Source organism: Nelumbo lutea, chromosome 1 (assembly GCF_056320005.1).
Source record: "Nelumbo lutea isolate HS-2025 chromosome 1, American lotus-T2T, whole genome shotgun sequence".
Lineage (NCBI taxonomy): Eukaryota > Viridiplantae > Streptophyta > Magnoliopsida > Proteales > Nelumbonaceae > Nelumbo > Nelumbo lutea.
In genome coordinates this window covers 110,011,329-110,026,374 of record NC_142684.1, presented here as the reverse complement: position 1 = coordinate 110,026,374, position 15,046 = coordinate 110,011,329, and the positions used below count along the sequence as shown (strand labels likewise).

General features: G+C 41.2%; 1 protein-coding gene across 2 annotated transcripts in view; it reads left to right on the top strand.

Moving 5' to 3' along the window:
- The window catches only part of LOC148876757 (uncharacterized), a 46,053-nt gene that overhangs the window by 13,863 nt on the left and 17,144 nt on the right, over positions 1 to 15,046 (top strand). The window lies entirely within an intron of this gene.

Here is a 15,046-nt window from a genome sequence, read left to right as displayed (position 1 = left end):
AGACCTATGAAATTATACTGTGACAATCAAGCTGCACTCCACATCTCATCTAACTCTGTTTTTCATGAGAAAACAAAACACATAGAGATTGATTGCCACTTTGTAAGGGAGAAGATCCTTACTGGAGAGATAAGCACAGAACATGTGGGCTCAGGTGATCAATGGGCAGATTTGTTTACAAAAGGTTTAAGCTCAGGGAGAGTGAACTATATATGTAACAAGCTGGGATTATATGACATATATTTTCCAGCTTGAGGGGGAGTGTTAGAGCTAGCCAAATAAGTGTAGATTAGTCATTCTATTTTTGTTAAGTTATGTGCTTATGTGGCAGTTTTAATAGACTTCCTGTCCCATACTTAAGTGGGGGGTAGTTTAGTCTTTGTACAACTAATTAGAGGTTAATCCATATTAGGGTCGATTGATAGGGTTTATGCTATCAGATACGACTGTTCTTCTTCCTTCTTCTTCTTCTTTCTCTCTTACTCTCTACTGGTTCGAACTACTTAAACAGAGTTGTCAAAACACCTTCTGATTGTAGTTGTACAAATAAAAGAGGCAGGCTAATGTGGAGATGTACCAGGGCAGCAGTGGTTTGGACAGTTTGGGAGGAAAGATATTCAAGAATATTTAGGGATAAGGAGAGGAATAAGGAAGCCTTGATCGAGATCATAACCCTAAGGGTGGCTCATCGGGTCAAAACATTGGATCAGTTTTCAAACTTTCAGGTTGATGATTTCTTCAGATCTTAGGGGGCTATAGTTGCTTCCTCTTCTAGAAGACAGATAGCAGCAATTGACTGGTCACCTCCACCAAGTGGCTGGTTGAAGCTGAATTTCGATGGGAGTTGTGTGGGTAATCCTGACCCCTCTAGAATTGGAGTAATCAGAGATGAGGAAGGATGTGGCATCTACAGAATTCTTGGCCGGCTGTTTTTGGAGTTGAGAAAGCCAAAGAATTGGGTGTTGAAAGATTAATTATTGAAGGCAACTCCAAAATAGTTGTGGATTGGCTAAAGAAGGGAGGAGTATCTTCGCATCTAAGGAATGTTATTTGGCATTTCAAATGGCTCTATAGGGGCATGTTTATTCAGGTTAATTCGGTTAGAAGATTTGCCAATAGCCTGACAGATGGTCTAGCTAAGAAAGGGGTACAAAGATAGACTATATTTTGGGCTCAGCTAGTCAACTGTAATATTTTTCGGGAGGGGGGGTTAGATACTTGGTGTCTTCTGTTTTTTCCACGATGTCTTGTTTCTGTGCTTTCCTTTAAAATTAATAAAATCCTTTTGTGAGTTATTGATCAAAAAGGAAAAAAAAAAACCCAAAGAAATGAAGAAGATACAAGGAAAGAGGATGAGGTAACAAATTATCTCTTCTAGATATTTGAGCAACTTGGAGATCTTGGGGTTCCTTTTTATGTCTTCTGTTTCAGTTTGTTGGTTTTCCTTGGGTAATTTCACTTTTTTAGCTTTTTAAAAGCTAAAATGGAAGAATTTCCTAGGCTATAAAGGATGGAAAGGTGTAAAGAATGAGTATATTATGGAAACTATAATTGTAGGAGTAAAACTTTGAAAGGAAGTCTTTGGGGCATTTGCAAAAGAACAGGCCTTTTTTGTGTATTTCCCTGAATTGGTGCACTCTATGCAAATCTGATAGTGAATCTTGTTACCACTTACTAATTTCCTGTTCATTTACTACAGATATATATGGGATTGGTTTTTCTCTTTGTTTGGGTGCAGGTGGAATATGCCAATGGAGATAAAAATGTTGTTTGACTCGTCTACCTTTGCTTTACCAAAGAAAAGGGGAAGAGTAATGTGGAGATGCACTAGAGCAGCAGATGGTGTGGACCTTGTGGGAAGAGAGAAATGACAGAATCTTCTGTTGACAGTTGTTTATGTATTCAGGTTTAGTACCATAAGGGTACTGTTGTAATTTCCCCTCTATTTATATTGTTCAACTGTACTAGTATAAATAATAAAATCATTCTTTCGCCCCTTATGTTCTAGAGGGCTTTCAGTCACTCGACTCACCTCTCTTCTCTCTTCTCCTCTCCTCTCTTCACTTGCTCTTGCTCAACATGGTATTAGAGCAAGTCGTCCAGGCCTGAAGGGTGGTGTCAAGCTAACTACTGTTGCATCCAGTGCTGTCTCCAATCAAACTCCTGATCTGGTGAAGTCAGTTCGACCTAGAAGTTACAGAGTCTTTTCGTCTTCCAGCCTAGAAATTGCTCCTCCTGTCTGCTCGACTGTAGAGAGACTATTGTTTGCAGTTCATAGAGGGTGTTTTGTCTTCAGAAAGGCTAGCATCTGAAACTAAAAGAAGTATTGCTCATCTTCTGTTCGACTGCCTATTGTTTGAGGATTCGTAGGAGTTCTAGTTTACCATAAGGGTGACTATCATCTGAAACTAATAGAGGTACTATCATCTTTCTCTGTTCGGATGCCTATTGTTTGTTGAACTGTTTGATGATTGTTCGGCTACCCTACTGTTGTCCGTTCGACTGATGAATTGTTCGGCTGCCCTGCTGTTAAGCGACTGTATTCTTTAACACAGTAACTGTATTCAAACTTTTTTTGTTGGTATTGTGGACTGTTGATGGTCTGTTTTAGCCGACTAATTGTCGGCTCAACATTAATCTTATTAATTGACTGTTCGGCTACCCTATTGATCTCCTTGATTGGTTAGCTATTAGCCCTACTAAGTAGGCCATTCAGACTTGTTCTTGTACTGCAACAACAGTGTGCAGACTTGTTTCAGTGAAACCGTAGGTCAGAAGGACCTGTTTCAGTACTGCAACAGTAGTGTTTAGTTTGTTGTTTGTTCTCAGTGAAATTGTAGGTCAGAAGGACCTGTTCTTGTACTGCAACAACAATGTTCAGTTTGTTATTTGTTCTTAGTGAAACTGTAGGTCAGAAGGACTTGTTCTGGTACTGCAACAACATTACTCTTTCTTTTGTTCTCAGTGAAACCGGTGGTCAGAAGGACCTATCTCTGAAATAATCTTGTACGACTGTACCTTTTTGGTTGTTGTTTCAACTTTTTATTCAGATATCATGGGCAGTGAAGATTCAGCCACATCTGGAGTTTCCTCAATGTTGAATGAAATGGGTGGGGGTGACCTATCCTTTCCCATGGCTGTTGTCCCTCTTGATGGTTTAAATTACCTGGAGTGGTCAAGAGGAATCAAATTATACATCACTGCAAGGGGGAAGATAGGCTATATTAATGGGAGGATAAAAGAACCATCATCCGGGATGAAACTGCGAATGATATCTAGGAATAAAAAAAGTCTACATATTCAGAATTGCGACACTATGCCAAAATTTATCAACTGCAGGCAACATCTTCTACTTGTAGATAGGGGGAGAGGTGTTTATCGGTCTATTACTCTGACTTAACATCTGTTTGGAAGGAGTTGGATCACTACTAGAGTGTGGATTGGAAGTGTGATGAGGATGCTAAGAAGTACAAACTTGTCTCCCAACAAAGGGTGTTTGCATTCTTACATGGTCTGAACCCTATGTATGAATCTATTAGGGTTTAGATTCTCAGCTCTAAAGATCTCTCTTCTGTTAAGGAAATCTATGCTCTTGTACAATCTGAAGAAAGCAGGAGAAATTTGATGAATAGCCCTGGTGGGGATGTTGTTGTGTTAGTTGCAAAAGGGGGTGTATTTACTGGTGTGGGATCTTCTTCCCGGAAAGGAGATCTCTAGAAAAAAACAAAAGATAAGGAAAAATTGTGGTGCATTCATTGCTAGAAACCCCGACACACCAAAGATGCCTGTTGGGATCTTCATGGGAAACCAAAATGGGCTCAAGATCTGACTAAGAAGCAAGGTTCAGAGGTGAATAAGAAGTACGAACAACAAAGTACAAAGAAACATCACATGGCCAACATGGCTACTCGTTAGCCCCCCATTTCTACTGTGATTCAGACACATCTCACTGGACCTGACCCGAGGGAGGACATTATGAATTCCTTCTGTGACCATTTAGAGCTTTATGGTAGAGCAATTCGTTAGATGGATACTCCTCCCTCAACCTCATTTGCATCTACGTCAGGTAACCCTGCCATTGCTTTCCATGTTGCTTCTCACACCCCTGACTCACCATGGATCATTGATTTTGGAGCATCAAAACATATGATTGGTACGTCCTCTTACTTTCAAACCTATCACCCTCTTTCTGGAAGAGACAAGGTGAGACTAGCCGATGGATCATACTCTTCCATAGGTGGTCAATGAACTCTCTCTCTCTTCCTCTTGGCCTTACCCTTTCTGATGTTCTTCATGTTCCAAATTTTCCCATTAATTTGTTCTCTGTTAATAGTGTGACTAATTCCTTGAATTGTTCAGTGACTTGTTTCCCTTCTCATTGTGTGATTCAGGATCTGGCCTCGAGGAGGACGATCGGTAGGGGTTATATGGCTGATGGACTTTACATGTTGGAGAATAAAGTTGGTCTTCATGTTACCGAGTCTATGAGTTAGTCTATGAGTCAGTCTTGTAAGAAAAAAGTCTATTTATGGTATAGTCGTCTTGGTCATTTGTCTTTTGAGTATTTGAAAGTTGTATTCCCAGAACAGTTTAAGTCAATGTTTGTTTCTGATTTTTCTTGTCAAACGTGTCAATTGAGTAAGCATTGTAAAACTCATTTTCTTCAAAGAAATAGTAAATCTGAATCTCCATTTCACATTGTTCATTCTGATGTGTGGGGCCCTGTTACTTTACCATCTGAGAGTGACTACAAGTATTTCATTACCCTCATTGATGATTATTCTAGATATACTTGGGTATACCCGATGCAAACCAGGGAAGAAGTACCAAAAATCATTCAAGATTTCCAGTGGATGGTCTTCACTCAATTTCAAACTGAAATCCAACTTTTCCAATTAGACAATGCAAAAGAATTTGTTCATAGTGACCTCGTGGAATTTTTTGCTTCGCATGGTTCCCTTCACCGTAGCTATTGTGCCCGCACACCACAACAAAATGGTGTGGGCGAACGGAAGAACCGACATCTCCTTGAAGTGGCTCGAGGTTTACTACTTCATATGAATGTTCCCAAACGGTTTTGGCTTGAAGCTGTTATTTGTTCCACTTACCTCATAAACCGTATGCCCTCTTGTCGGTTAGAGTACAAAGCCCCACATCAACTTCTCTTTCCTAAGGCTCCCCTTCTTTCTATTCCTCCTCGTGTCTTTGGTTGCCGGTGTTTTGTCCAAAATCTGTCTCCCACCCGTGGGAAATTGGATTCTCGTGCTATCCCTTGCATATTTCTTGGTTACTCCTTCACTCAAAAGGGATACCGTTGTTTTGGTCCTGTTTCTCGTAAATTCTGTCTCCATGGATGTTTCTTTCTTTGAAGAGGACCCTTTCTATCCAGTTTCTCCTAAGGGGGAGTGTAGGCATGAGGAGAAATTGGTTCAACTTCCCTCTCTCCCTGACCCTCCACCTTTTCGTGTTTTTTCTCGTCGTCGCAAAGGCCAACCAAATTCAAGAGCTGTAGAGAATCCGGAAGCTGTACCTCCAGTATGATCCTCGGGGGAGGATCCTACTCACTCAGGTATTTTGGCTCCCAATGATGTCCTTGAATCTATTGAAAATGATTCCTCTACTGCTAATGATCTTGACCGTCCTATTGCTCACAGGAAGGGTGTTAGATTGTGCACCACTAAACATCCCATTTCCAACTTTGTCTCCTATGAGAACATTTCATCCTCATTCCGTGCCTTCCTTACCTCTATTGACAGTGTCCCTATCCCTAAGAATGTGGTAGTTCTTTCAGTTCTTGAAATGACAAATGCCATGAGGGAAGAAATTAATGCCCTTCACAAAAATGTCACATGGGAACTTGTTGATCTTCCTAAGGGAAAGGTTCTAGTTGGATGTAAATGGGTGTTCACAGTCAAGTATAAGGCTGATGGAACAGTGGAAAGGTATAAAGCTCGCTTAGTGGCAAAGGGATTTACTCAAGTGTATGGAGTTGATTATGCATAAACTTTTGCCCCCGTTGCCAAGATGAATTCCATTAGAGTCATTTTCTCTCTTGCGGCTAATATGGATTGGGTTTTACACTAACTGGACATGAAGAATGCATTCTTGAATGGTGACCTTGAAGAGGAAGTGTACATGATTCAACCTCCTGGTTTTCTAGCCCAAGGCATTGAACAGAAAGTGTGCAAGTTGAAGAATTCCTTATACAGGTTGAAACAATCACCATGTGGCAGTTCAGCAGAAAGGATACAGGCAATGTCAATCAGATCACACACTGTTTGTGAAAAAAGGAGAAGGTAAAATTGCTGCTCTAATTATATATGTGGATGACATAATTGTTACTGGTGATTGGGAGGATGGAATTCAGAAATTGAAACTTTTTCTTGCCACTCAGTTTGAAGTGAATGATCTAGGACCTGCCAGATACTTCCTTGGAATTGAAGTTGCCCGATCAAAGAAGGGTATATTCATTTCTCAAAGGAAATATGTCCTAGATTTACTTCAAGACACTGGAAAGATGGGGGTGAAGCCAGTTGACTCTCCCATTGACCCCAACCATAAATTAGGTGACAACTGTGGTGAATCGCTCAAGGATGTGAAACAGTTTCAGAGGCTTGTAGGGAGATTGTTATACCTTTCTATGACTCGCCTAGACATTGCATATGCTGTTGGTGTCCTTAGTCAGTTCATGCATGCTCCTAGGTCTTCTCATCTTGAAGCAGCAGAGAGAATCCTCCGATATCTAAAGAAGTATCTGGGTACTGGTTTGTTATTTCAAAAGCACAAACATTTGAAAGTCGAAGTTTATACAGATGCAGATTGGGCTGGATCCCAAAGTGACAGAAAGTCTACCAGTGGCTACTGCACCTTTATAGGAGGGAACCTTGTTACATGGAGGAGTAAAAAGCAAAATGTGGTAGTTAGATCCAGTGCTGAAGTTGAATATCGTGCTATGGGCCGCGGGGTTGCTGAAGGCATGTGGATAAAGAATTTGTTGGGGGAGTTGGGTTTCCCAGTGACCAAACCTATAACTCTATTTTGTGATAACAAAGCAGCTATAAGCACTACTGCCAATCCGGTGCTACATGATAGAACAAAGCACATCGAAGTTGACAAGCATTTTATCAGAGAGAAAGTTATCACAGGCGAAGTGTGTACCCCCTATGTCACTTCTGAGAACTCGCTTGCAGACATTTGTACAAAGGGTTTAAACCTTTCCAGACATCATGATCTTTGTGACAAGTTGGGCATGATTGATATCTATGCTCCAACTTGAGGGTACTATTGTAATTTCTCTATTTATATTGTTCGACTGTACTAGTATAAATAATAAAATCATTCTTTCACCCCTATGTTCTGGAGGGCCTTCAGTCACTCGACTCACCTCTGTTCTCTCTTATCTCCTCTCTTCACTTGCTCTTGCTCAGCATCTTCCAAAAGAAAGAAAGGAGCAAACGACAAATTATGGAGTGTGTAATGACTAGGGTTATCTTGACAGTGTAGCCAGCCAGAGATAGGTGAAAGAGGAGAGAAGAGAAGAGAGGAGAAAAGAGAGGGTTTGCAATGCAACAGTACTGGCGGCGCCAGTGTTTATTTAATATATAGGGCGATAGAAAATAACAAGGGAAAAGACCTCTGTGCCCCTGAGTACAATAACGAACATAACAAAAATAAAAAGCGAAATAAAAAACACTTTAATTTGGACAAACAGGCCCTGACAACTGCAACTAAGTTATTCTAACATTATTCCAACACTCCCCCTCTAGTTGGAGCATAGATGTCAATCATGCCCAACTTGTCACACAAATCTTTGTGCCGCACATGATGAAGACCTTTGGTGAAGATATCTGCAAGTTGGTCTTCCGAGTTGACATATGGTGTGCACACTTCTCCACTTTCAAGTTTCTCTCTGATAAAATGCTTGTCCACTTCAATGTGTTTCGTCCTATCATGCAGAACTGGATTAGCAACAATATTGATGGATGCTTTATTGTCACAGTAGAGTGAAGTAGGATTGTTTACTGCAAAACCCAGTTCACCTAACAGATTTCTTATCCACATGATTTCCGCAACCCCATGAGCCATCGCTCTATACTCTGCTTCAGCACTGGATCTAGCCACCACACTTTGTTTTTTGCTTCTCCATGTGACAAAGTTTCCTCCTACAAAGGCACAATAACCACTGGTGGACTTTTGGTCATTGACTGCTCCTGCCCAATCTGCATCAGTATATACTTCCACTTTTAAGTTACTGTGTTTCTGGAACAACAAACCATCTCCAGGAAACTTCTTGAGATATCTCAAGATCCTCTTTGCAGCCTCAAAGTGAGTTGTCATCGGGCTGTGCATGAATTGACTAAGGACACCCATTGCATAGGCAATATCAGGCCTGGTCATAGACAAATACAGAAGTCTCCCCACGAGTCTCTGGAACATCTTTACATCTTTCAAAAACTCTCCCTGACTGTCTCTCAGATGGTGATTAGGTTCAATAGGTGAATCAGATGGTTTTACCCCCAACTTGCATGTATCTTCTAGTAGATCTAGTACATACTTCCGTTGGGAAATAAAGATGCCCTTGTGAGAGCGGGCAACTTCAATTCCAAGGAAGTATCGTAAGAGGCCTAGATCTTTCACCTCAAATTTAGTGGCTAAGAATTTTTTTAGTCTCTGGATTTTAGCCTCCCAATCTCCTGTGATCACTATGTCATCCACATACACAATCAGAGCTGCAATTTTACCTTCACCTCTTTTTACAAACTAGGTATGATCTGACTGGCATTGTTTGAATCCCATTTGTTGGACTGCTACATGGAACTTACTAAACCAAGCCCGAGGTGATTGTTTCAATCCATATAGGGACTTTTTCAACCTGCACATCTTTTGTTCACTACCTCTGGCACAGAACCCTAGGGGTTGGGTCATGTACACCTCCTCTTCCAAGTCACCATTCAGGAAGGCATTCTTGATGTCTAATTGGTGAAAATCTCAGTCAAGATTTGCTGCCAAGGAAAGGAGGATCCGAATGGAGTTCATCTTCGCTACAGGGGCAAAAGTCTCTGCATAGTCCACTCCATATACCTGTGTGAAGCCTCTTGCTACCAGTCTAGCATTGTACCTTTCAACAGTTTCATCAGCTTTGTGTTTCACTGTGAACATCCACTTGCACCCCATTGGCTCCTTTCCTTCAGGAAGATCTACCAACTCCCACGTACCATTTTTATGTAAGGCATCAATTTCTTCCTGCATTGCATCTGTCCATTCAGGTTTTGACAAAGCTTCTGCCACGGTCTTAGGGATGGGAACACTATTCACAGAGGAGAGGAAGGCATGGTACGAGGGTGAAACATGCTCATAGGACACAAAGTTAGAGATAGGATGATTAGTGGTACAAGATCTAACACCCTTTCTCTTAGCAATAGGAATATTAAGATCATTGGGGACATGTGAATCAACATTTAAAGGAACAATGGGAGCAAGTGTACCTGGCTGATGAGACGGATCTGCCTCGGGTGAATCCAATGATGTTGGTTGCATAGCGTTCGGCTCCACGGCTCTTGAACTCTGCTGGCTCTTATGATGACGATGGAAAACCCGGAACGGAGGAGGATCAGGTAAAGGAGGTAGTTGAATCTGAGTCGTCGCCTGTTTCTCCTCAACCCTACTCTCCCCCTGAGGAGAAACCGAGAAGAACGGTTGACTCTCAAAGAATGAGACATCAATGGAAACATAGTACTTGTGGGCAATGGGATCATAGCAACGATACCCCTTTTGAGATGAGGGGTAACCAAGAAAAACACAAGGAATAGCCCGAGGGTCAAGTTTACCACGAGTAGGTGAGAGGTTGTGGACAAAACAACGACACCCAAAAACACGCATCGGAATGGTGGACAGCGGGGCTGTAGGGAACAGGAGCTGATGTGGGGCCTTATACTCTAGTAGTCGAGAGGGCATGCGATTGATGATATATGTCACACACAATACTGCATCCATCCAGAACTGTTTTGGCACATTCATATGAATCAGCAAGCCACGAGCAAGTAGATGACGATTTTTTCGTTCAGCCACACCATTTTGTTGGGGTGTCCTGGCACAAGAGCTTCGCTGAAGTGACCCACTCGAATTAAACAACATCGTGAGATCACTACGGAAATATTCCTTTGCATTATTCGACTAGAAAATATGAATTTCCGTTTGGAACTGAGTGAACACCATGCGTTGGAAATCTTTCACAATTTGTGGCACTTCATCTCGAGATCGCATATGATAAACCCAAGTGTATCGAGAATAATCATCAATCAGCGTAACAAAATACTTATAGCCAGCCGCAGTAGGTAGAGTAACAGGGCCCCAAACATCAGAATAAACAATATGAAAGGGAAATTCAAATATTTTATTTCTTAAAGGTAAAGAGCTTCTACAATGCTTAATCAATTGACAAGTTTGACACTGTAACTAACTCACTGACAAGGACTCAAACAACTTTGGTAACATAACTTTTAACGACTCAAAAGAAAGATGACCTAAACGACTATGCCATAAATAGGCCTGACTCTCACTCGACGAACTTGTGGACTCAATCGCCACTAGACCAGCATTATTCTCCAACACGTAGAGACCATCCACCATGCTTCCTCTACCAATCGTCTTCCCCGAGGTCAAATCCTGAAACACACATGAAGACGGAAAAAAGTTGACTGAGCAGTTCAAAGAGTGAGTAATACTACTAATGGACAACAAATTAATAGGTAAATTCGGAACATGCAGGACATTTGGAAGAGTAAGGCCAAGTGGGAGAGATATGATGCCTCGGCCAGCTATGGTAGAAAAAGAACCATCAGCCAGTCTTACCTTATCTCTCCCAGAGAGAAGGTTATATGTCTGGAACAAACTTGACTTACCGGTCATGTGATTTGAGGCTCCGGAGTCAATAATCCAAGGTGAATCAGTAGTATGAGATGACACATGGAAGGCTGTGGCATTACCTGATGTAGACGCAAATGAGGTAGAAGGAGTAGGCCCAGAATCCACCTGGCGGAGAGTCCTACCATACAATTCCAAATGTTCACGGAAGGAATTGATAAAATCTTCCTTAGGATCAGAACTGGGATGTCTCTCCTGAGTTACGGAAGGACTAGTCTCTGTCGATGCCAGATTAGCTGAGTTATACCTTCTTTGATTCTGTTGGTCTGGTTTCTTGCCCTGATCCGGTGCTGACTTCTTACCCAAATCCTGTGCCCATTTAGGTTTTCCATGGAGATCCCAGCATGTATCTTTAGTGTGTCGTGTCTTCTGGCAGTGAGTGCACTAAAGCTTGCTTTTATCTTCTGTTTTTTTCTGTGTGTCACCCCTTTTAAAACCACCTCCGACATTTGTATCTGAATTTCCCCGGACTGCTAAGGCAACTGACTCCCCTTCTACACCATTCATCACACTTCTTCTGCTTTCTTCTGACTGCACCAAGGCATACACCTCCTGGACTAATGGCAAATCTTTACTACCCAAGATCTGTACTCTGATGGACTCATATGACTGATTCAGCCCTAGGAGAAAGGCAAACGCGCGTTGCTGTGATACAAGTGACTTGTAAGCTTTTGCATCTTCATCACACTTCCAATTCACGTTTTGGTAGTGATCAAGTTCTTTCCATATTGATGTCAAATCAGAATAGTACATCGAGAGACTCCTCTCCCCCTGCTTGCAAGTAGAAGATTCAGCTTGTAGTTGATATATCTTGGCATAGTGTCTCTGTTCTGAATAAGTGGACTTCGCTTGTTCCCATATCTCACAAGCAGTTTCAGCCCACATAAAGGTCTTCCTTGTGGCATCATTGAAACCAAGAGCCAAGACATCACCATACTGTTCTCTTGGTCCCACCTATCATGCTCAGCACTTCCATACTTCGGTTCCTTTACTCTCCCATTGATGTATCCTATTCGCCCCCTAGCAGTGATGTGGATTTTTATCCCCCTAGACCACTCAAGGTAATTCAGACCATCAAAGGGAATGACAGCCATGGGAAAACTCATATCCATTCCCCCACTCACTCCATTGTGGCTCCCTGAGATTTCTGAAGTAGCAGAATTCTCAGTCGACATGGTCAAGCAGTTACTCAGTCCCACACACCGGATTTAGGACCCCTTCTTACTCCACAAAGCAATGCTCCACTCAGTTCACACTCACACACTAGGGTTTACCAACCAGATTGTGCACAAACCGTACCAAATTCTAGACAAAACTGAGGTAATATTCGGCAGTTTCAGACCTGCCTATCAAAATTCTAGAATGGCTAACAACCACTAATCAGCAGGAGAGATCCTTCTTGCTTATAGTCAACTCAAACCATTGAGAAGACAGGTCAGCATTGACCTACAGGTGTCTTAACACACCAACAGGATCACACGATCCAAGACAACTAGGGTTGCACAGGTTCGATAGCATTCAGCTGCCCCAGATTCATAGGGTTTTCACTCGGTCCATGATCAAGGAGAGTAAAGAGGAGAAAAATAGAGGGAGAACTGTACCAGTCGTAGCTATTCTGTAGTCCAGAATCAGATTTCCTTTCTGCTAGTCTGTTCAACCTATTCTTTGGGTTGATCGATCTTCTCTTGACAGTAGGGTTGATCGGTCTGCTCTCTTTTAATCAGTATTCCAGCTCTGATTCCATCTTGACAGTGTAGCCGGCCAGAGATAGGTGAAAGAGGAGAGAAGAGAAGAGGAGAGAAGAGAAGAGAGGAGAAAAGAGAGGGTTTGCAATGCAACAGTACTGGCAGTGCCAGTGTTTATTTAATATATATAGGGTGACAGAAAATAACAAGGGAAAAGACCCTTGTGCCCCTGAGTACAATAACAGACATAACAGAAATAAAAAACACTTTAATTTGGACAAACAGGCCCTAACAACCACAACTAAGTTATTCTAACATTATTCCAACAGGTTATACATTGGCTACAAACATTGGAACTATTCAAAAATTTCACATTGATGATATTTGGAGGAATTGGCCTTTAGTGGCTTCTAGCTCAGTGCAGAAGGTTAAGGCAAGGTTGACTTGGACATCTCCAATTGAAGGGTTTCTGAAACTAAACTTCGATGGGAGTAGTCAAGGCAACCCAGGCCCAACTGGAATAGAAGGGGTCATCAGAGACAAGGAAGGGAATTTAAGAGCACTCTTCTCAGGATCGGTGGGGAATGGAGATTCTTAAAGGCAGAATTGTACACAGCCCTACAAGGAGTACAGATTGCAAGAGAGTTAGGATTGGAAAATTTGATGATAGAAGGGGACTCCAAGGTGGTGGTGAGTTGGCTAAAAAACGCAGATTCAGTGGTTTGGACTTACAGAAATGAAATGAAGAAGTTCAAATGGATAACATGGATAACTCAGCAGATGGATGTATCTATACAATGGGTGGGGAGGGAGGAAAATGCTTTTGCCGATTCTCTACTAGAGATCAGTTGTACTGGGCCCACTTGTAACTTTATGATGTTTCTGTATTAATGAGTGAAGCTGCACCTCACGCCTCATATTGGGATGCTTGTAACAGACTCTTTATCATTTGCTTCTAATGAAATCAATTGAATTTTTATCTATAAAAAAAAGTCTTTGGGGCATTTAAAGAGAATATTAGAGATGTTTCGAATATCATTTCACAAAGGTGTCTGTTTCGAGATAATTCATGGATTCCTTTGTTTTAATTTTTTTTCTTTCTTTTTTGTTGGGGTGGTGATGGAGATTTCAGTTATGGAACTATAAAGTAATATAAAGGAACATTCATACTCATTGACATGATAATGAAAGACTGTGTAGGATATCTGTTGGTTTCTGTCTCGTTATATTCGTTTTCTTTTTCATGCACGTAAGATACTACCTATCACCCAATAATCTCCTTCCCATTTACTTCGTATATTTCAGAAAGGCTTTCCTCATTTTTTTTTGTAGCAGGTATAACTCACCAGCTAATATGAAAATCCTTTTAAAGGCTTCCTTTCACATTGTCATGGAAGAGAGGAAAGTTAGTGTGGAGATGTACAAGTGCAGCAGTGTTGTGGGCAATCTGAGAAGATAGAAAGACTAGAATATTCCATGCCACAACACATACAAAGGAAAATGTCAGGGAAAGCATAATGTCAAGTTAGTTCGTTGGGTTAACACTATAAATTTTCACTCCTTTTCCATAAATGATATCCATAGGGACTAGCAAAGGCCATTACTTGGTATGATGGTAAAATCTCGGGCTGTTAAGCGTGAGAACACAGGTCCAAGTGTGAGAGTTTCCACTTTGTGCAAAAAAAAGAAAAAAAAAATCCAACTGTGAGGACTGTATCCAGTCTACCCTTCTCAAGACCCCAGATAGCTGGGACCAACATTGAATAATGGCCTTTTTATATCCATAGGGACTGGCAGTACATGGAAAACTCATCCAAAGCAAGACAATCTCCTTTACTTCAATGGAACCCTCTATTTGGGTTCCGTAGGATTGGGGGATTCTACAAGAGCTGAAGTATGTGCAACACCATGAGAATTGAGGTTGAGCAGATCACTTCATGAGAAATTTAATTGTGGATGAGGAATTCTAAAGTGATTGTGCACTAGCTGAGAAAAGATAGTGAGAGCTTATGGAAATTATAGAAATGCTATGAGGGAAATAAGGCAGATGGAAAGGGATTTGATAATCACCTATTCATGGGTTAAAAGAACAACAAGCTTGTTGGCTAATGCGATGGCTAAACAAAGGGTAAATAGGGCTCAAATGTTTTGAGGAGAACTTTTAAAATGATCTTTTGTATCAAGAAAGAAAGGAATAGGTAGAGATAGCTAGGCTATATTTTGGGGTGCTTGATACTTATTGCACATATTCATTCTTTAAACATATCAATAAAAATTAACCTCTTACCAATCAGAAAAAAAGGGAATATCAAGAAAGTTAAAGGAAAAGACAAGCATATAATCTTTAAACTTCGAGGATGATAAGGTGTTGTGGTGTCTGATCCTTTGTGGTCCTCTATTAGATAGGAGTTAAACAAATGCCTAAATTCCAGAAGCAT